General features: G+C 30.7%; 1 protein-coding gene across 1 annotated transcript in view; it reads left to right on the top strand.

Moving 5' to 3' along the window:
* si:dkey-205h23.1 (AT-rich interactive domain-containing protein 3B) overlaps positions 1-24597 on the top strand; it is a 58595-nt gene that overhangs the window by 9258 nt on the left and 24740 nt on the right. The gene's annotated exons all lie outside the window — the stretch shown is intronic.

Raw genomic sequence — 24597 nt, 5'->3', positions numbered from 1 at the left:
GAAACGAACTGAATAATGAGTAATTTTTTAGCCTTATTCACATGCATGCCTTATGCATTTTACAAAATGCATGCAAAATAAATTGCACAGTGACCTATAAAACCTTATTTTGACTAAAACCAAATTGCATCTGTAATGGTTCTTTAATGGTCATGCACCAACTGTGGAAAATCCCACACTGTGGCACTCGCAAATTTTTTCAGAATTTTGAGTTTGTCTTGCAATCCTGACTCTTTTTCTTTGAATTGCAAGTTTGTAGCTCAGTTTTTAGAATTGCAAGAAAAAAGTCTGAATTTTTAAATTATTTATGTATTTATTTATTCATTTTTGGCAGAAACTAACTAAATGAGTAATATTTTTTAGCCTTATTCACATGCATGCCTCATGCATTTTACAAAATGCATGCAAAATAAATTGCACAGTGACCTATAAAACCTTATTGTGACTAAAACCAAATTGCATCTGTAATGGTTCTTTAATGGTCATGCACCAACTGTGGAAAATCCCACATTGTGGGATGAGAAGCTTTTGGCACAAGTGTAACAAAAGAAAAGCAAAAGATGCACATTTGGAGTGTTAGTGATTTAAACGCTGTTTTTTTTCCCTTTGTATATTTCTTGCAGTTTTGAGTTTTTTGTCTTGCAATGCTGACTTTTTCTTTGAATTGCAAGTTTGTGTCTCACAGTTTTTAGAATTGCATGGAAAAAAAAAGTCTTAAGTTTTGAGATTTTAAATGAGTAATATTTTCTAGCCTTATTCACATGCATGCATGCATCAATTCATTAATTAATCAATTAATTGCATGCAAAATAAATTGCACAGTGACCGTTAAAATCCTATTTTGACTATGCACCAACTGTATAAAGTCCCACATTGTGTGCCACGTGCACATGTTACTCATCTCATGTATACAGTGATTCTGTCTGAGAAAGTCTGATTCAGATCTGAAGGATAGAGCAGGAAGAGGAAATGCAGCGGGTCAGACGGGGGGAGGCAGTGAGACGCGTCCGTCTCTGTCTTTGTATCCTGTCTTTTATGTGTTCTGTCATTACGTGTGGCCAGCAGTATATAATGACACCTCATGACGGCCGCCGGTTTCAGGTTGCGTGGTTTGTGGGGGAGGATGAGAGACAGCAGGACGACACTCTCGTTTTAATGCTATCTCTGTGACTTTTAATGACAGCTGCTGCTGGAAATTCCTTCCTGGAGCCTTCGGACGGGATGTTGCGTCACATTCAGATGCTTGATTGATCAGAAACCAAATATAGTATAAGTGAAGGACTGAATTGAGTGAGTGTGAGGTGTAAATGGTTGGTTTTGTCAGTGATGTGTGTGTGAGGATGTCATTGTTAAACAAGAGCTGGACGGAGCTGGCGTGTGCCGGGGTGCAGCGGTGGGACGTCCAGGGCCACTGACCCCCGTAATCCTCCGCTGCGTCCCTGGGGTCCGGAGGGGCCGCTGGCTCCGTTAACGCTGCTCTTCCTCCCCCGTAATCCGTCAGTGATTAATAGGGCTTTAATAAGGCTCGCTGAACCCATGTGCTGCGCTCGCAACCGCAGATGACCATAGAATTCTCTGTTGTTTTGGTTGTTGACGATACAGACCAGTATCTGATTTTTAAAAAATCATAATTACTTGGACAATTCACAAAAATGTGTCTGTTTTATTTTGTAAATATTGTCTGAAACATCACACATCTTATTTAACAACATGATATCATTAAATAAATATTATAGAATTTTTATGCAGATATTTGGGTTGTTGATAAGAAGTGACGCCTGCGCTCTTCATCTGAAATATTTTCTAATTCTTGTTTATTAGTTAAATATGTAGCTTTATGAGTTCATATTACAAGACTCTGTGGATATTTGTGCTTCTCTATCACACTGTTATTAAAGTAAATTTAGCTAAATTGTATCTACATAAAAATGATATAATATATTTATTTCACAATTTAATGTTGTTAGAAAAATGTATGATATTTTAGACAATATTTGCTGAATAAAAAAAGACATTTTTTGTTAACTGGCCAAGTAGACATGGTTAAATACTCATCATTGATCACTGATTATCATTTTTGTTAATATTTTGAATTCAGTTTTATTAATATATTTGACTTGAGGTTCAGGTTTTTTTTTTATGTTTTTTTTTTATTGCTTTTTGTTTATTTGCTTTAGTTTATTTAGTTTTAGTTATTTTAGTACTTTAGGTTTAACTAAAGAAAAATTTGAAAAAATAAATAGAATTAAAATGTTTAAGTTTTAGTTTATTATATTTTAACTTAGTTTTTTTTTTGTTTCATTTTATGATTTTTTTACAGAAATGTTTTTAATAAAAATAAGCACAAATAAAATACTATGGTTTTTTTTTTCAGGTTATTATATATTTTTTCCAATGTATTTTTTCCCCATTTCAACTTATTAAATTAGATTTAGGTTTATTATATTTCATTTTATATATTATATATTTTTAAATATACTTATTTAATTAATTAATCAATTAATTTATTTCTTGTAGCAAAATGTAACAATGTTTTCTAATAAATGTAAGCTAAAATCAAATGTTAAAAAAAAAAAAAATAGGTTATTATATTTTATTTGAGCAGTTTATTACATTTTATTTTATTTTTGCATTTAACATTTTATTATATTTTATTTTAGATATTTTTAAAATATCTATTTAATTTAAATTATTACTATTTTACTTTAAGTAACAAAATGTAACAATGTTTTCTAATGAATCTAAATTTAAAAAAAATTACGTTTTTATTTTCAGGTTATTATTTTTTATTTTTTCGTTTTATTTTTGCTATATTTCGGTTTATTATGTTATTTTAGATATTATTTATTTAATTTAAATTATTACTATTTTACTTCAAGAAACAAAACATTTATTTATGGTTTTAGTTAATAACCCTGAAATAAACTAGTGAATATTACTGATATCGCTAATTGCGATGTTATGACGTTCACACCCGATCCGTTGCATAATTGAAGTGTCACATCGTTGCTCATTCTGGGCCAGCGTGGATCGATGTGTATTGTGTATTGTGTATTGTGTAAGCCCTGACTGAAGGAATGATTGGCCTCATTTACGCTCATGCATTATGAATGTGCTCCTCACGTGCGTTTGGCTTCCATTAGTGGACCCGATGCAGTCAGAAATGAGGCGAATCCAAATTAAAGCAACAGTTTTCAGTTTAGTTCAGATTGCTTTGCTGTTGTTTTTGAAAAGATTGATTCATTTCAAATGATCTGACTTTTGTCATTATTTACAGTCGTTCGTTTCCATTCGTGTCTCACACACCTACTGCAATTAAAAGCTGATCTATTATTTATTCGGCGTCTCTGTCCGTCAAGCATTCTGGACGGACACCTCGCGGATGCCTACTGACTGTTGATTTTCTTTTTATGTTTTCAGCTTCAATTTTAACATTATTAAGAATTATACTTAATTATTTAAATTTAGTTTTGCGTTTTTTCTATTAATATTTATATTTTTGTTCAATGCCAGCTTTTTAATGTTTAACGTAAAAATGTTTTTAATAGCGTTAGTTAACGGTTATAATTCAAAGCTTTATTTTCCCGTAGTAAATGTGCCGTAAAAGCAGACCGATTGGTGTGTTTGCGCTGTTTAATGGCGCCCTGCAGCGCTGAGGGATTGTGGGTTGTTTATGTGGGTTTGGTGTGATGAGGGTTTGCAAGGTTTGCGTCATTAAACGAAATCCTTCGACGCTTGTGTTTATGCAGGTCTGTAGACGTTCAGAACGGAGCACTAGTGTAATGCATGTTTGAAATACTGTACGCTACTGTCACGTGATCTGATCCTCATGCGTGTTCAGCTATGGCAGTTCATACATGAAAATGGCCATTTTTAATCCAGTAAAAATCCAGTCAAATAATGTGTCAAGGAAAGACAAATAAAAAAATAAGGAATGAATATTGTAGTCTGAAAATAACTTTTTTATAATCCAATATTGTGGACAAAGACCTATAATATTTTGACAGTCTAGTTGAAAAACTAAAGCAAGAAAGTAGGAAAAAATGAAGAAACTTACAAACTTACAAATAAAAATTGGCTATTTTTAATCCAGTTTTTAATTTAAAAACAGAATTCTGAATTAATATTATAAATTAATCAAAATACTTAAATATTTACTTATTTGTAAGAAACTTATAAATAAAGAATTTTAAAGAAAAAATCATTTTGGCAGTCTTGTCAAAAAAGAAAAAACTCTGAGTAAATATTTTAAATTAATTTAAATATTTTACATTTATTTACATTTATTTATTCGTGAGAAATTCATTTGAAAAAAAAAAACATTTTGTATAAAACAGTGTATTGACAGTCTTATCAAATAAGTCAAGAAAAGAAAATATTCAATGAATATTGTGGCTTATGAGAAACTTACAAATAAAAATTGGCTCGTTTTTTTTATTTTTAAAAAATCCTTTTGACAATCTTGGCGAAAAGGGAAAAAAATCTGAATAAATATTTTAAATTAATTGAAATATTTTACATTTGTTTAAATTTATTTATTACAAATTAAAAATGGCTAGGTTAATAAAAATTTTAATGAAAAAAAAAAATCCTTGTAACAGTCTTGTCCAAAAGGAAAGGATTCTGCTTATTTATAATACATATTATAATAAGGACTTTATAATAAATATTATAAACTAATTTAAATATTTCACATTTATTTGAAAAAAAAAAAAAAAAGTATAAAACAGTGTATTGACTGTATTTGTCTTATCAAATAAGTCAAGGAAAGAAAATATATTTAATGAAAATTGTGGCTTGTGAGAAACTTACAAATAAAAATTCGCTAGTTTTAATCCATTTAAAAAAAAAAATCATTTTGACAATCTTGGCAAAAAGGAAAAAAAAATCTGAATAAATATTTTAAATTAATTGAAATATTTTACATGTATTTATTTATTTGTGAGAGACTTACGAATTTAAAAATGACTATTTTTAATCAAATTTTATTGAAAAAAATCGTTTTAACAGTCTTGTCCAAAAGGAAATCATTATTTTTATTTATAATAAATATTATAAATTAATTAAAATATTTTACATTTATTTGAAAAAAAATAATCTGAATAAATATTTTAAATTAATTAAAATATTTTACATTTATTTAAATGTATTTATTTGTGAGAGACTTACAAATTTAAAAATGGCTATTTTTTTTTTTTTTTTTTAATTCCAATTTTAATGCAAAAAAATATCCTTTTGGGCAAGACTGCAAGAATTCTGAATACATATTATAAATGAATTTAAATATTTCACATTTATTGAAAACAAATCAATTTTGTATACAACAGTCTATTGATAGTCTTATCAAACAATAAGTCAACAAAAGAAAATATGTTTAATGAATATTGTGGTTTGTGCAAAACTTTTAATCCAATTTTTGTTTAAAAGAAAAATCCTTTTGACAGTCTTGACAAAAAAAAATCAGAATAAAAATTTTAATTAATGTAAATATTTTCCCTTTATTTAAATGTGATTATTTATTTGTGAGAAACTTACAAAAAAGGCTATTTTTAATCCAATTTTAATGAAAAAAAAAATCCTTTTGACAGTCTTATCAAAAAGGAAAGAATTCTGAATAAATATTATAAATTAATTTAAATATTTCACTTTATTATTATTAAAAAAGGTGTCATGTTTTAACAGTATGTCCACAAATACAGTTGTTCATTCTGCAGAAATAGTGTTAGTGTGCCGGTCTGAACAGAAACTGTTGTTAAACCTTTAATCTGTGCGGCAGAACACGTTCTGTTCAATCTGCTCCTCCCGTCTCGCAGCGCTGATCCGCGGTTATCTAATCGTGTGTTTGGGGTTTGGGTGTGTGTGTGTGTTTAGGGTGTGCTTGTCGACTCCCTCGCGGTCCCGTGTCGAAGATTCCTCAGATCCAGGAATAGCGTTCCTGAATGTGGGGGAGGGTCTGGAAGCGTCGCTCCACCCAGACGAAACATTCCGATCGGAATTACAGAGTGGAGTCCTCAGACGTGACGGATTCCCATCGGAGCATCGACGCTCCTTCTGGTTTTTCTCACTGCGTGTCAATAAAAAACAAAAGAGCAGCAGAGAGACGCTTTCAGACACTTTTTCTAAAACCTCAGTTTTCTGTTCGATCTGTTTTGTCTGTTTGATTTCCAGGACAATTATTTATAATGACCTTTTTTTACATTTAGCTTTTGGTTTATTTAGTTTATTTCAATATTTAATGCTGCTCAAAATGCATTATGCACAACAAATGCACAAGGCAAATAGCCTACATGAAGTATAATTAATTAAATTATAATTAAAGTATAATTATAAATATAAAAGTAAGGAGCTCATTATAGGTTACAGCAGCAATATGACAAAAAATCATTATTGTCTATTATTACATTTAAAAAAAAATCAATTTTGTGTAAAACAGTCTATTTTTGTGAGAAATAAAAATGGGCTATTTTTAATCTAATTTTTAATTTAAAAAAATCCTTTTGAGGGTCTTGTCAAAAAGGAAAAAGTTCTGAATAAATATTCTGAATTAATTTTAATATTTTACATTTATTTCAATGTATTTGTTTATTTGTGAGAAGCTTACAAAAAATGGCTATTTTTAATCAAATTTTAATGAAAAAATGATTTTGACAGTCTTATCAAAAAGGAAAAAAAGTCTGAATATATATTATGAATTAATTTAAATGGTTTACATTTATTTACATGTATCTATTTGTGAAAAATCCAATTAAAAAATCCATTTTGTATAAAAGTCATATTTAATGCTGCTCAGAAGAGACATAATCACACAACAAATGCATAATGCAAATGGCCTACATGAAGTATAATTAATTAAAGTATAATTATAAATAAAACAAAAAATAAGGAGCTCATTATAGGTTTTATATGACAATAAAAATCATTCTTGTCTATTATTAAATAAAAAAAAAAACAATTTAGTTTAAAACAGAATGAATATTGTGCTTTGTAAGAAACTTACAAATAAAATTTGGCTATTTTAATCTAATTTTTAATTTAATTCAATTTAATTTTTTGAGAGTCTTGTCAAAAAGTAAAAAAAAAATCTGAATAAATATACATTCATTTAAATGTTTTGCATTTATTTACATTTATTTATTAGTGATAAACGTACAAAAAATGGCTATTTTTAATCCGATTTTAATGAAAAAATCATTTTGACAGTCTTGTCATAAAGGAGAAAAAATCGGAATAAATATTATTAATATTAAAATTCAATTAAAAAACATGGCCCACATGAAGTATAATTAATTAAATTATAATTCAAATATAATAATAAATAAAAAATAAGGAGCTTATTATAGGTTACAGCAGCCATATGACAAAAAAATCATTGTCTATTATTAAATATTTTTTTTTAGTATAAAACAAGTCAGTCTTGACAGTCTTATTAAATAATAAGTCAAGAAAAGAAAATATATTTCATGAATATTGTGCATTGTGAGAAACTTAAAAATAAAAATTGGCTATTTTTAATCTAATTTTTGGATTACAGCAGCAATATATGACAAAAAAAATCATTATTGGATGTTGTAAAAAATGCAACAATGTTGATTATTAGGAAAAAAAAACAATTGTGTGTTAGGAAAACAGCACATTATGCTGTTTATGAATTTATTTTAGTTTTCCGTTGTTGCATCTGATTGCATTGCGTTCATAAACTCAACAGAAATGTTTGTGATTTATCATGACACACTCTTAAAAATAAAGCTTCTTTATCAGCATTGATGGTTCCATGAAGAACCTTGAACATCCATGGATACATTTATAGTCCAAAAAGGTTATTTAGATTTTTAAAATGCTCTTCGTATAGTTTTTTTTAAAGAACTGTTCACTGAAACGTTCTTCGGTCGAACAAAAAATGTTTCTTCTACGGCATTTGGAACCTTGATTTTTAATAGTGCATGTAAAAAGAAATCAACACTTCACTGATTGCAGCACTTTTTTTTTTTTTTTGCCCCAAAACCTCATTAATTTTCAGCCCTGGACCTTTTAGATGCAAGAGTGCATGTAAAGATGTAGTTTGCTGCGCAGAAGCAAATTCACAGTATGTTGATTCGCTTGTGTTTTCCTGTCCGTCAAAGCGCGAGGAGACGCAGCGTTACACGGAAGCACGTCACATCGGCTTTGATGTGCAGAAACCTGTCTGTGACATCGGCTTGACCTCTCACAGACGTTCGCTTTCCTGGAAGACAACGCAGACGGCAGGTCTGGCCTTGTGCCGACTTGAACGTGACAGCGATCCGATGGGTGACAGAAAACCTTTGGAGAGCAGGAAGAGAAAACATCATAAACTAGATTTGTATCTAATCTAGATTTTTCTGAAGAAAAATGTGGTTTGCATGTGTGAAACTCACCGCCGGCACCTGCACAAGACTGCACAACTGCAACGGTGCTGATGGTCTGATATTTTGCTCTCTAGTGTGAGAAATACGCGCGCTTGTCTTAAAGGAGCAGTTCAGCAAAATTGGCTAAAAATGTGTTCACCCTCAAGCCATCCAAGATTAGGTTGAGTTTGTTTGTTCATAAGATTTGTAGAAATGTGTCATTGCGTCACTTGCTCACCAATGGAAGTGAATGGGTGCCGTCAGAATGAGAGTCCAAACGGATGATAAAAACAAAACAATGATCCTTGAATCATCTTGAAGACAAAAGCTGAACAAATCCATTAAGACGTCATTAATCCGTTTTGTATTTGTGAAGCTTAAAGTCTGATGTAAATTATGTCTGTTTATTATAGTTGAAATATTAGTTTATGAATCAACTCTGAAGAATGAAATCTAATGATTCCTTGTGTGGGTAAGAGACTGATGACGCTGGTAATATGATCAGTCACAACACACAAGATCTAGTTAAGACATCTTGACTAAAATAGATCGGCTGCTTAGTGCTCATGTTTGGCTCAGATCCACATTCATGTTTGAGACAAATGTGTTTATTCTGACCAGGTGAATGATTATAACCCTGCTTCTATTTGGTTTATGTTTGTAAGAGTATATAAAATCTGGATGAGAACATAAATGTACACTACCGTTCAAAAGTTCGGGGTCAGTAAGACTTGTAATAGTCTTTAAAGAAGTCTCTTATGCTCATCAAGGCTGCATTTATTTGATTAAAAATATAGAAAAAAACAGTAATATTGCAAAATGTTTTTACAATATAAAATAATGTTTTTTATTTTAACATACTTTAAAATAGAATTTATTCCTGTGATGAAAAGCTGAATTTTTATCAGCTGTTACTCCAGTCTTAAGTGTCACATGATCCTTCAGAAATCATTCTAATATGCGGATTTATTATTAGAATGATCAATGTTGGATAATATCAACAGTTGTGCTGCCAAATATTTTTTTGGAACCTGTAATTCTTTTTTTTTTCAGGATTCTTTCATGAATAACAAGTTTAAAAAGTACAGTGTTTATTCAAAATATAAATATTTTATAACATTAAAAAATTATTTATTATTAACTTTTAATAAACTTTTAATTATTAACTTAATACATCCTTGGTGAATAAAAGTATTAATTTCTTAAAAAAAAAAAGAAAAGAAACAATAAAAATGTACTGACCCCAAACTTTTGAACGGTAGTGTACATAAATCTAAACAAATTGGTAGAAAAATTAAAATATCTCTTTTAGAGTTTTATGTAGTTTTGATTTTTGAGTAGAATAAGTGCATGAGACACATGTTTTTGTTTAATCTATGCATTTTTAAAAATCTTTTAATTTGGAATGTTTTGTCCCAAAGCATCAAAATTCATTTTTTAATTTAATTTTTTTATTTTTTATGCCAAAGCATCAAAACAGGGGTTATTCTGTATGATACTTTAAATGATATAAAATTCATAATAATTGAAAATAGCAAGTCAGGACATATTTCAGCAGTATGCAACATTGTTTTAAAGCAAATTTCTTTCTTTTTCATGCCAAAGCATTAAAATAAAAGTTTAATATAAAACCGTAACTTAAAGCATTAAATTAGATATTTTCCTGTATGTGATTAGATTAATCAAATCCTCGAAATCTTGAAATTCATAACTGGAAATAGTCAAATTTATATATAAATAATGTATATTTATTTATTTATAAAATGCTTTTTACAATACACATTGTATCAAAGCAGCTTTTAAATAAATATTTAATCTGAAATGTAATTCAAAACAAGCTTAGAATAGATTTTTTTTTCACAATTTTATCATTTTATATATATTTAATTATTTATTTGTTTGTTTATATCTTTTAATTTAGAATTGCAAGACATAATCTCAGAATTCTGATTATTTTTTCACAATTTTATTTTTATGTGTATTTAATTATTTATTTATGTATTTATTTATTAGTACCTTTTTATATTTATATTTATTTTGTTTATCTTTCCTCTTAAATTCTGACAAAATAAGTCAGAATTGCAAGACATAAATTCAGAATTCAAATTTTTTCACAATATTTATTTATATTTATTATGACTTATATATTAAATAAATGTTTAATCTGAAATTTCACTTTTTTAATACCAAAGCATTAAAACAACTGATATTTTCAGTGATTATATTGATTAAATCCTCAAGCAAACCTTGAAATTCATTGTTTCAGAACAGCTTATTTAATCTAAATGTACATTTTTTATGTCGAAGCATCGAAATAATTGTCATCCTGCACAACATTTTCAGTGATTAGATTCAGTAAATCTATAAAATTCATATTAATTGAAAACAGCAAGTAAAGTCAGTTTTTTCACTTTGTTTTAAAGTAGAATTCTTAATGATATTTTTTTTAAAGATTTATATTTTTGTTTTGTGCGAAAGCATTAAAATAATTTTACTAATAATCGAAATGCTTTACTTTTTATGCCAAAACATTTAATTGGATATTATCCCATATATATTTAATTTATTAGATTTGATAAATCCTCAAACAAACTGTAAAATTCACATTAATTGAAAATAGCAAGAAAAGTCATATTGTTTCAAATCAGACTTTTTTATTCTAATATTTGTTTTTAAACATTTTTATTTTTCGTGCCAAGGCATTTAAATAGCTGTTATCCCATATATGTTCAATTATTAGATTTAATAAATCAAGCAAACTGCAAAATTCATATTGAAAATAGCAAGTCAGATGTATGTATAGCAGTTTGTTTCAAAGCGTCTTTTTATAATGTCAGCTGAACTTGTTTTTTGCAAAAGCATTAAAATAGTTGTTACCCTGTGTGATATTTCCAACGATTAGATCATTCAGTAAATGTATTTATATTGTTTTAAAGCAGCTTCACAGAAAATCACAATGTGTAGCGTTGTTATAATATCTTCATGCCTTATAGTTGCATTTAGAGCTTTGTGTGCTCTTAAGTCTAAAACAACACCTGAAATGGTTCAGTATGGTGTTATGGTGTCAGTAGGGGACGTCTGGCCGTGTTCGGTGTGATTTAGCGGGTTGTGAACGTGCCGCAGTGATTGTTGGTTTGGCTGTGGTCCAGATCAGTGGCTGAAGGAGCCGTTGGCAGGCGGCCACAGACGGAGCGGGACGAGCCCTGCGAGTGTTTGATTTCACTCTCACGCTCGTGATGTAAGCGCCGGCCCTTTAACCGCCTGCCAAGAGCCGTTCCTGCCAAAATAACCTTCCCAACTCCAGACCGGCTCATTCGGAGAGCTGCGTTGGACTCCGTTTTAAAATCAGCAGGTGTAATGCTGCATTGGAGCGGTGAACGTGAAGTCCGTCGTAACGTCGTTATTTGGGTTTCTTTGAGTTGTGGACCTGCTGAATTTTGTTTGTTTTGAATATCCTACGTGAAGCGCAACTGCCAAGATTTCCATTAAATGCTTCACTTGATTACTCTGCAGGCGGCGTGACAATGATAAAATACACACAAAGCCTCGATTGCATATCTAATGTGCGTCATTTGCTCTTCATTTGGTTGTACCGGCGCTGGCGCTAAAAAAACTATGTGTTCGCCGGTGAGATTTGACGTCGTTCCATACGCTTATTTCTTGAGCGAAATTCATTTGATTATGACTCACGAATTCATAAGTAGGACGTTAACAGAATTTACTTGTTGTTTTATTATTTAAGCGTTAAGCATGTATTCAGTCAATTATCAGCAGAAGTATTTAGTTTATATGGAAGTATTTAGTTTTTATACAGAGTAAAAAAATATATAGACAGAAAAAAGGTAAATGCAACTTTTTGTCTTATAAATCTTCTTTTGTGTGAGCTTTTTTCATTACAGTTTATATCTAACATTTCAGATTGCAACAAGCAAAGTCTAAATTGTGAGAATCTCAGAAAATAAGTCAGAATTGCAAGACAAACTCAGGATTCTGATTATTTATTCTTGCAATTTTGTATCTTTTTAAGTTTATTTATTTATTTTTGTATTTATTTTGTTTATCTTTTCTCTCAAATTCTGAAAAAAACTGAGAAGTGCAAGACAAAAATGTAAAATGTTGATTTTTGTTTTTCAGTTTTAATTTTTATTTATTTACAAATATATTTATGTATATATATTAATATCTTTTTATATTTATTTATATATTTTGTTGATCTTTTTTTAAATAACTTAGAATTGCAAGACATTAACTCAGAATTCTTTTTTTTTTACATTTTATTTCTTTATATTTTTTATTATTTATTTATTTATTTATTTTCTGACTGTTTTTTCACAGTTTTATATATATAATATGTATGTTTATCTTTTCACTCAATTGCAAGACAAAAACTCAGAATTCAGGTTTTTGTTACATTTTATATTTCTTTGTTTATTATTTATTTATTTATCTATGTTGTTTTATTTGTATTTATTTTATTTATCTTTTCTCTTAAATTCTGAGAAAATAAGTCAGAATTGAAAGATAACTCAGAATGTATTTTTCCTTTTATATTTCTTAGTTTTTTATTATTTATTTATGTATTTATGTATTTATTTACATTGTTTTATATTTGTTTTTATTTTGTTTTGTTTATCTTTTCTCTTGAATTCTGAGAAACTAAGTCAGAATTGAAAGATAAAAATTCAGTATCTTTCCTCTCAAATTCTGAGAAAATATGTCAGAATTTCATATCTTATTTTTTTTTTTTATCTATTTATTATAAGAGTTATATATATTATATCCCTTCTTATAAATTCTAACAAAGTCATATTTAAATCAGTTCTTATTTTTTTGTTTGTTTGTTTCTGCCATGGAATCAAAAAGAAGTTTATTGTCTTTTCATCTCAATTTTGACTCTTTTTTTTATTATTGTATTTGACTTTATATCTCACAATTTCTTCTCAGAATTGCATAATGTTGCTAGCAATTATCAAACTTTTTAACTCTCAGTACTTTCTCAGTGAACCTCTGTCATCAAACACAGCATCTAATTGACTCATTTATTTAGTAACTTCCTCATTATTTCATTACTTATAATAGCTAGTTGTGATGCTTCCTGTTGAAGCCTGTGTGCATCAAGTTGTTCTCTATTATTGAATGGACAGAAACACTGCGTTCTTTTAAAGTTCACAGCAGAAGCACATGCTGAATTTTCTAATTGGCGTGTGTTGTGCGTGTAATGATCTGGTTTCGAGTCGTTTCAGTTAGTACTGGTGTCGTCTCCGGATCTGGATCAGGATCAGCAGGTTCCTCCAGGTGTCGGTGGTCTCTCTCGTCCTCGTTGTTTAACATGCGTAGGTTGATGTTTGAATGTTGAGATTTGAACAACAATTTAACAGGCAAATAAGAGCGATGCATATGAGACGCACACCAGTAGAAGAGCTTTAGAGTCCAATCATGCGATCGCTCTTATTCTGCATATGTTTGCTCAGGGTTTTGCCACGACAGTGCAGCAGATGTCATGCTGTATAAGCCGCCGCTCAATAGACGAACGCACGAGCAGATCGACTACAGATAACGCAAACTCGTGGAAAAACGGACAGCCGGAAGCCTAACAGACAAAAGAACTGATTTACAACTTCTTTTAAATTTCGCTTTTAAACTTCTTTAATTGACAGATTCACTGTTTTATATAAGAGAGAAAAACATTAAACCAAATAATGTCATAAAACAGCTCACAATTTATTAACAGTTTAGTAGTCTTGTGATGTATATTTATGTATTAAATTAAATTAAATTAAATTAAAAAATGAATACATTAAACATGAAAAAATTAAACATTTTGAAATCATGTCTCAGACTTAAAATGAATAAATAAAAATGCATGTGAATTTTATTACTAATTTAATAATTGTACAATTATTTTGTGTGTGTGTGTGCATATATATATATATATATATATATATATATATATATATATATATATATAATATATATTAGTCATTTTTGTATTTATTCATTTATATATATATATATATGAATAAATACAAAAATAACTAATATATATATTAAAATGAATAAATACAAAATAAATACAAAATGCATATGCATTTTATTAATAATTGTTGTGATTCATTTATAAAATTACTTAAAATAAATATTGCGTATGTTTGTATATTAAATTAAATTAAATTAAATTTAATTTAATTAAAGATCAAATTTAATTAAATTAAATTAAAGATTAAATTAAATTAAATTTAATTTAATTTAATTTAATTAGATTAAATTAAATTAAATTCTGAATTGATTAATTTCAAAATTGATTAATTCTAAATTTTGTAATGTTGTGATTCACTTCTGAACTGGTCCATTTATTAATTAATTCAATAAATTAAAAGTGTGTGTGTATATATTAATGTTGTGATTCATATATAAAATTACTTAAAATAAATATATATTGCATGTTTGTATATTAATTACATTAAATTGAATTAATTCAAAATTGATTAATTCAAAATTTTGTAATGTGATTCACTTCTGAACTGGTCCATTTGTAAAAAATAATAAAAAGATAGATAGATAGATAGATAGATAGATAGATAGATTATATTCAATTAAATTTAAATAAAGCATTTATTAATATTAAAATAAATGCACATTTTTTTATTTATTCGTTTAAAGTCCATTATATATATAAATCACCACATACGATGTGTTATGATTCACTTATGATTAAGTGGTTTGTTTATTTATTTATTTATTTATTTTTTTTAAGTAATTCTAAGGATGTTTTTCTTTTAGTGTAGACCTAAATCTAAAGTATGTTGATTCTCACAATTGGCATGTAAAGGGATGCGTCATAGCATTTGCAGCCTTTGTTTAATGATTTTTCGATGTCTTTTGATTTACTCAATTTCCTGTCTAGATGTTTTCCTGTTGTAGAAAGTTCATTTGGTTGACGGACTCTCGGCTCCAAGCTTTAAAAGTAAAAGTTTGTTGTTTTTGAGTGTCAGACACAATCAGGACGAACCTCTTCTCGTGTCGTTGGTCTCGTGTGGATTTACCTGAAACGCTTCTGATGTTTCCCCTTGTGCCGTTTGTGTTGAGAAATCAACAGTCTCCTCACCAGAAATAACCGAAGGCTCTGTGACGGCCGCAGACAGCTGGCCACAAATGGATCGCGTTTCAATACTAGTTATGCAAATTTGGGGCTTGTCCTGTTTTACTGGATGGAAATGAGTACACCCTCATTTGCTTTATCAATTGTGTTTAGCTTATTTGATTTCGGTCTTGGTGTGATCTCTTTGTCAAATTAGATTCATTTAGAGAATCAAATCCGTCTGGCCGTCTCTCCCTCGCCCAGAACAAAGACATCGACTAAACAGTTTTCACAGTTTTCTTATTGACATTCAGCTTGGATTTAACTCTGCGATAGCAGGAGTAGATGAAATTAATAAGCAGTGGTTATTCGCTCATTCAAGTCAATGTGGAGTCAAAAGCGCAGGCATTTTTGTCAAATGTGTATTGTGTGTTCGTCACATTTTGGCAGCTGGGCAGAAAATGGGCTGCGTTCCAACCTGCTTCCGCAATGCACACTACAACCCACTTCCTCTCAACTTAAAGGAAAATTTCAAGACATGCACGGGGGATTCTTTATTTCTTCTTTTTAATGAATTTATTGTGTTTTTCAACTCTGTCAAGTGCTCTGTTTTGAAGTATAGTGAGCTCCCTACACAGGCAGCATTTTTAACAGGGTTTCTGCAGGTCTTAAAGGCCTTAAAATGTCTTAAATTCATAAATTCTTGAAAAAAATGTTGCAGGGATTGCTGAACACGAGTTCCTTCCTCATTATTTTTGTTTGCCAGTGCAAATATCTAAACTTCTGTTAATCAAGATACATTTATTTGAGAAAAAAAAAAACAAGTTAGTTTTTGCTTGAAAGAGCACATATCTGTCACTGGGAATGAAAACATGTTTTACCTTTGAATTTAGTTAAGTTTCTGATCTAGTTGCCAGATATTTGTTCTTGTTTTAATCATAAACTCAGTTTCTCAGAAAACAAGGCTTCTTATTTTATGCCGTTTTACTTCTCTAGTAAATGCATCTTAATTTAAGGATCTTTAGACATTTGCACTGGAAAACAGGACACAAATACTGAGGAACCACTGAATAAAAAATGTAAAAGGTAATTGCAACTTTTTACCCGACAATTCTGATGTTTTTCTCAGAATTGCGAGACATAAACTCTTAATTCTGAGAACCTATCAGTCTCCTCAAAATTAGACTTTATAACTTGCAATTGATAGTTTATATCTTTTATCTCAAGTTTATAGAATTCTGAGAAAAAAAGTCTGAATTGTTAGATAAAAAGTTGCAATAACCTTTTTTTTTTAACATTTTTTTATTCAGTGGCGAAAATGGGCTTTCATAGTTTTTGCTGTGTGAATTAAAGTGAAAGTTACTTCCATTTTCCAAGTTTTTTTGTTTTGTTTTGTTTTTTTTTGGAATATTAATTAATTAGGCAGCATTTTTAACAGGGTTTCTGCAGGTCTTAAAGGCCTTAAATTGTCTCAGAGAAGAAAGTCTTAAATTAAAAAAAAAACCTGGAAAAAATGCTGCATGGGTTACTAAACATGAGGTTCTTTCTCAGTGTAAACATCTGTAAACCAAAATACATTTATTTGAGATGCAAACCTGTAAACGCATCTTAATTTAAGAATCTTTAGACATTTCCATTGGAAAAAAGACAAAAATACTGAGGAAGAACAGTAGTTTTATGGATAAGCTAAAAAAAAAAAAAAAAAATTCAAAAAAGGTAATTGCAACTTTTTGTAATAAGTTCTCAGAATTACATGATTAAAACTCACAATTCGGAGAACTTATCAGTCTTTTTTCCCCTGAAATTGGACTTTATAACTCACAGTGGTGAGTTTATATCTCAGAATTCTGAGAAAAAAAGTCAGATTTGCAAGTTTGTGTCATGCAATTCTGAGAAAAAAAGAACTGTTAGATAAAAAGTTGCAAAAAAACTTTTTTTTATTATTATTTTTTAAATGACTTAATTAGGCAGCATTTTTAACAGGGTTTCTGCAGGTCCTAAAATATCTTAAATCAGAGCAGAAAGTGTTTCATTTATAAATTCTTGAAAAAATGTTGCATGGATTGCTAAACATGAGTTTCTTCCTCAGTATCTTTGTTTTCCAGTGCAAACATCTAAACATCTGTAAATCTAAATACATTTATTTGAGATGCAAACCAGTAAATGCATCTTAATTTAAGAATCTTTAGACATTTGCATTGGAAAAAGACAAAAATACTGAGGAAGAACAGTAGTTTTATGGATAAACTGAAAAAAAAAATGTAAGAAAGATAATTGCAACTTTTTATGATAAGTTCTCAGAATTACATGATTAAAACTCACAATTCTGAGAACTTATCAGTCTTTTTATCCCTTAAAATTGGACTTTGTAACTCGCAGTGGCGGGTTTACATCTCAGAATTCTAAGACAAAAGCCAGAATTATGAGGAAAAAAGTCAGATTTGCAAGTTTGCATCATGCAATTCTGAGAAAAAAAGAACTGAAAGATAAAAAGTCGCAATGACCTTTTTTTAATTATTTTTATTATGTGGTAGAAATGGGCTTCCATAGTTTTTGATGTGTGAATTAAAGTGAAGGTTATTTCCATATTCTGAGTCTTAAGTTTTGTTTAGTATATATTTTCAAACTTTGTTAATACAGCTCATTGTGCTCCCTAGACATGTACCTATTGACGAATTTTGGTTCCCTTCAGCTTATTCCTTAAATTTTCTTTACTTAGTCTTAAAAAGGTCTTTAAAAAGGTTCAAATTTACCTTCGTTAAACCTTCAGAAACCCAGTTTGCGCCATTACTTGAAGCCCGTTCAAAACGCCCGTTCATTTGAAATCTAGTCCGTAATGAAAGGGTTTGCTTTAATGTTCCCCCAGTATTATTTTTATGCATCACATCATCAGATCAGGGCTGTTTGGAGGCACTGGTTGCATTGACTCCGGCATTATTTGCATGATACGCTCATGTTGAGCGTTCCACGAGACCTCAGGAGACGCCAGAGATTTACTGATGTGTTGATGCAAATCCAGGAGAACAATGAACGCAGACCAACGCGTGTTTCCCCCCGAAGGGCCGTTTAGAGAGACGGGTAACGCAAACCCGCGCGGGACGCGTCGCTGCTGCTATCGATTAAACATCTGAAAGAGCATCTTGAGGGAACGTGAGTTGTCATCGGTGCTTCTGCTCAGCGGCTCCCTGCACTTCACATTGACTCTCTTCCACTGCAGGAACCTGTTCCACCGCAGACGGTGAAAAACAGCCGACGGCTGCGTCTTTACAACCTGATAAATGTTGTTTTTATGGCTCTTGTGAAATAGATTTCAGCAGTCATGTGCACAAATGAGTGATGGATTTCACCGGCACACGAGACTGTGTGAAACACTGTGTTGAGATGAGTGGAGATCCCATGCGGCCGCACGTTATCAGTTCACTGTTCTGAAGTGGTCAGATATGAAGGGTATATTTAGCCTGAATCTAAAACTAGAATAACAGGACTGCTTTATGACCTGTCACATACAAATTAATGCCATTTTTTTCCTCCTCTTTCTATTGCACGCTCCTAAAAATTTAACATAGAGTCTTTCCATTGCACAAAAGGTTCTTTATAGTAGAAAATGTTCTTCTGGTGTTTAAGAAAAAATGGAGCTAAACCAGTAGTAGTACTGACTGTGTCGTGTAAACATGGCTGAAGACACGAGAAGAGGAGCAGATGAACCGAATCAATTGAGCGAGACATTTAAGCTGGAAACGCTCCGACTGATTCAAACTTGTGACGTCTTTTCATCTCAAGTGATTTGTTTGCAAAAAACAGATCAAATTAAAAGAGTCATTCATTTTTGAATTTCGACATCCCTTTTAATGATTTTAAAAAGCATTTAAAAACCATTGCTCCACAACATGATTCACGGTTTCGTGGCGATCCAGTATGATCACATATCGCGAATCATTTGATTCAGATCGGGACTTCGGAGCAAGTTCTTAAATCTTTCTGCGAATGAAATGATTCAAAATCCACGCTCCAGGTCCTGATCTGAAATGATGGTTTGTGAATCATTATTCAGTCGTGGCTTCAGAGTCTGGGTTGCGAATCATTTGATTCAGATCAGGACTTCAGAGCGGGTGTGTGAATCATTTGATTCAGATTGGTTCTTAAATCATTCTGCAAATTAAATGATTCGCAATCTGCGCTCCAAGTCCTGATCTGAAATGATGGTTTGTGAATCATTTTTCAGCTCAGGAGTTCAAAATGTGTGTGTCGCGAATCGTTTGATTCAGATCGGGACTTCGGAGCAAGTTCTTAAATCTTTCTACAAATGAAATGATTCAAAATCCACGCTCCAGGTCCTGATCTGAAATGATGGTTTGTGAATCATTATTCAGTCATGGCTTCAGAGTCTGGGTTACGAATCATTTGATTCAGATCAGGACTTCAGAGCGGGTGTGTGAATCATTTGATTAAATGATTCGCAATCTGCGCTCCTAGTCCTGATCTACAGTGATGGTTCATGAATCGTTATTCAGCTCAGTACTTCAAAATGTGTGTGTCGCGAATCCTTTAATTCAGATCGGGACTTCAAAGTGAGTTTGTGAATCAATTGATTTAGATTGGAACTTCGAAGCAGGTTCTTAAATCATTTTGTGAATTAAATGATTCACGATCCACGTTCCAAGTCCTGATCTACAGTGATGGTTCATGAATCGTTATTCAGCTCAGTACTTCAAAATGTGTGTGTCGCGAATCCTTTGATTCAGATCGGGACTTCAAAGTGAGTTTGTGAATCAATTGATTTAGATTGGAACTTTTGTGAATCAATTGATTTAGATTGGAAGCAGGTTCTTAAATCAAGCAGGTTCTTAAATCATTTTGTGAATTAAATGATTCACGATCCACGTTCCAAGTCCTGATCTACAGTGATGGTTCATGAATCGTTATTCAGCTCAGTACTTCAAAATGTGTGTGTCGCGGATTGTTTGATTCAGATCGGGACTTCGGAGCAGGTTCGCCAGTCGGTTGATTTAGAGCGGGTTTTTGAATCATTCTGCGAATTGAATAATTCGCGATCCACGCTCCATGTCCTGATCTAAAATGATGCTTCGTGAATCGTTATTCAGTTTGTGACTTCAGAGTGTGGGTTGCGAATCATTTGATTCAGATCAGGACTTTGGAGCGGGTTCGTGAATCATTATTCAGTTCGTGACTTGGGATTGTGTTTCATGAATCATTTGATTCAGATCGATTGGAACTTCAGAGTGAGTTTTTAAATCATTCTGTGATTTGAATGATTCAAACAGTAAAAACTGAGGGCCGTTCTTAAACAGTAAAAAGAAAACATAAGTGAGATTTTGATTGAAGTCCTTGAAAATCAAAACAGTAGTCCTTGAAAGTCCTGGAATTTTATTTTACAGTATCTGTATGAATCCTGATTCATGCATTCCCCATGAATCGAACCCATGACCTTGGAGTTGCGAACTTTGTGTTTTGAGAATCTAAAAATGCTTGTAGTTTTGTGTGAGGGGTAGGTTTAGGTATAGTTTGTACTGAAGAAAAACCATTACACCAATGGAATGAACCCATAAAAAATGGAAACCCAGCGTGTGTGTGTGTGTGTGTGTGTGTGTGTGTGTGTCAGTGGGGGAGGGTTTGTGGAATGTGTTGCGCTGGTAAAGAGGATCTGCTGAACAAATGCTGCTGGTTGATCTGGTTGAGTTGTGTTGGTTGTTCTCGATCAGGGCTGTTTGTTTTGACTTCTCTTGATGCTCAGGTTTAAAACTTTCCTCAGGTTACACACCTTGAGTGGGATTAGACTGATTCCGTGTGGCTCTGAGATCTCGTACAGCCGCTATCGGATAAACCGCCGTTCTGCCGCTCTGCAGATGATCCGTGCGGCTCCACAGGTGGGATGCAACGACCCAATTATTTGATCTGGATTAGAGATTGACGGGCCTAAAGAGTCATGCTGAGAGAGCAGGACGTTCTCACCCGACACAGGCCTTCCACAGCCACACATGCTCAGATAAACTCTCATAACTGAGCATTTCTACTCAAACCTGCATTTGCTTTACTACTCAAAACCTCTAGATCTGCATTCACCTTCATGCATTTGGCAGACGCTTCAATGCATTTTTTTGTTTTATCAGTTCAAACACTCATGGGAACTGAAGCAATGACAATGTGCTCTACAAAACAGAAGTGTGCAGTTAAATGGACAGATTTGACTGACTTAAAACTAATAATTACACATTTAAATAGTGTAAATGTAACGTATAAATATTATAAATATAATCTAAAATGAGCAAAGCGTATCAACGTTATGAACTATTTTAAAAAATAAAAATAAAGCAATAATTAATAAATTAATAATTACATTTATAAGTAATGTTACATTATTAAATTAAATGAATGTATATGTGAATAATAATTAAACTATAGCAGTTCTATTATTTATAGTTAGAAATGTAAATATATTTTTTAAATATAATTATCAATATTTAAATGATACATTAAAAAATTAGCATGTAGATTTTTCAAACAATTTTTCAGCTGAGCATTTCTACTCAAACCTGCATTCGCTTTACTACTTAAAACCTTAAACCTTCACCTTAATGCATTTCGCAGACGCTTTAATCTAAAGCAAATTTTTTTATTTAGTTCATGAATTCATGGGAATTGAACCCGTGACGTTGGCGTTGCAAGCACTGTGCTCTGCAGAACAGAAGTTGCCCTTGTGTCAGTTCCAATTTACAGTCAAATGGACAGATTTATAACTAATAATAATACATGTAAATATTATTTATGTGATGTATAAATTCATAAATATTCTAAATATTATTTAAAATTAATATAAAGTGTATCAACTTTATAAACTATTCTAAATATTTAAAAAATAAGCAAAACATTAATAAATTACTAATTACATTTATAAATAATTTGTAGACTAGTTTTCATTACTTGTGAATTTCTTTTTTTTTATATTAATAATTCTAAATGTAAATATTCTATATGTGAAGTATATTCATAAACATTATAAATATAATATTAAATGAATATAAAATGTATCAACATAAACTATGATATTTTAAAATGACAAATAAGACAATAATTAATAAATTAATAATTATTTAATTTATAAATAATAAGTTACATTATTTAAAAGTGAACAATTATTTAATGCTATAGTAATTATAATATTTATAATTATGAATGTAAATATTATATTTTAACATTATAATAATAATTATATAATAATATAATAATAATATATATATATATATATATATATATATTTATATATTTATATATTTATTTTTATTTATTTATTTATTTATGTGTTTTTTTTAATTAGTCTGTTAGTACCCATTTATTTTAATAGTACAGTCAGGTTGTGTGGGCAAACATGAGAGCGTCACGTGATGACAGTAATATGTACACAGAGGTTGTATTTATGTGTGCAGAGCGAGTTTGTCTGGATTTCAGAGATTCATCTGATATTTGAGACACTGAGACACTCCCTCTGATTCTGCAGCAAACGTGTGGTTTTCTTTTGCTTTATTTTGTGGTTTGTGTTCTCAGAGGAGCCCGTCTCTCTCTCTCTCTCTCTCTCTCTCTCTCTCTCTCTCTCTGTCTCTCTCTCTGTGACCCAGTGAAACGTGTCCGAGCACCAGAAATCTGAGTTATTTTTGACTCTTATTTAGCTGTCAGCAATGCTCTCACGTCCCTCGGTAACGTGATTAACCCACCGCTTACTGTAAACCCGCTAACGGATTTAGAACGACGCGAGAAACAATACAGGCGTCAGGGAGAAAACAAGGATTGGGTTGCATTTTTAGGAAACTGGAGAGGGAATGAAAACATTTATTGCAAGAAGCATGCATTTGTATTGCTTTTATGATTCAGAGCATTTATTGGTTTGATTTATGAAATCATCTGCCCTCAGGCAACTTTTTTTTTTTTTTTTTTTTTTTTTTTTTTTTTTTAATGTAATGCTTGATTTTGTTGTATAGTGAAACAGAGATTAAAACATCCAGTAGCAGAGTAAAATCTAAATGTCCTGCATCTGTCAGAACATCAGTGAGCACCAAACAGTATTTTTTTAGTTGTTTATTGTTGAAATAGTTTATACTAATTGTTTTCAGTTTATTTTTATATTTTCCATTTTCATTTTAATTAAGGTTTTAGCAATTGTATTGTGTTTTAACCATTTTTATTATTATTATTATTATTATTATTATTATTATTATTTTCAGTTATTTTACTTTCAGTTATTTTTTACTTTAGTTGAGGTTAGGAAATAAAATAAATAAAAAATAAATAAAATAAGTTTAGTTTTTTTTTTAGGTTTTATTTTATTTCGATTTTAGTCTATTTCAGTTTTTATTAAACTTTGAAGGGCTTATTTTACAAGACCTAGGAAAAATAAAAAATATATATTTTATTACAAATAAAGAAATTCACAGAATCTTTTATAGTCAAGTCAGATTTATTTCTATAGTGCTTTACACAATAGAGATTGTTTCAAAGAAACTTCACAGATGTAACCAGAAAAATGCTCAGTGCTATAAAATGTTATAAAATTAAATAATTATTAAACTAATACAAATTCTTGAATCATTTTGGTTGAATTTTGTAAAATGTTTGAATTTATTTAATTTATTGTTAAATCTGCCATGAAATTGCCTGTAAAGCTGATATTGTAATAAACTTTAATATAACAACAAATCATAACAGTTTTAGTTTTATAGCGATTTAACCCCATCGTGCCTTTAAATCTGCTGCAGGACAGTGAGAGTGTTTGGAAAACTGTCTGGAAACAGTCATTATTTCAGCTGTTTCATTGAGTGCAGCTTGATCTGCTTTTATCGGACAAACAGTCCAGTTTCCCATGATCCTTTGCTCTCTGTAACGATGTACTCCTCGACCCCTGTGTGTCAGATTTGGGCTGAATTCGGACAGGAGCCGATGACCCTCAGATCATTTGAGTTGCTTTAGATGAATCTTCTGATGTGTTTGATGTGTTTGATGTTTTCAGGCACATACTAAGAGTATTTCAGGTCTCACACATCAATAATGATCTGTGAACTTCTCATATCTCTGAGATAAGTCCATGAACTTCTGCTGTGTGTGTGTGTATGTGTGTGTGTACTTGTTTTTGCTACATTGTGGGGACCA

Source organism: Labeo rohita, chromosome 18 (assembly GCF_022985175.1).
Source record: "Labeo rohita strain BAU-BD-2019 chromosome 18, IGBB_LRoh.1.0, whole genome shotgun sequence".
Taxonomy (NCBI): domain Eukaryota; kingdom Metazoa; phylum Chordata; class Actinopteri; order Cypriniformes; family Cyprinidae; genus Labeo; species Labeo rohita.
This window is presented reverse-complemented; position numbering and strand designations above follow the sequence as displayed.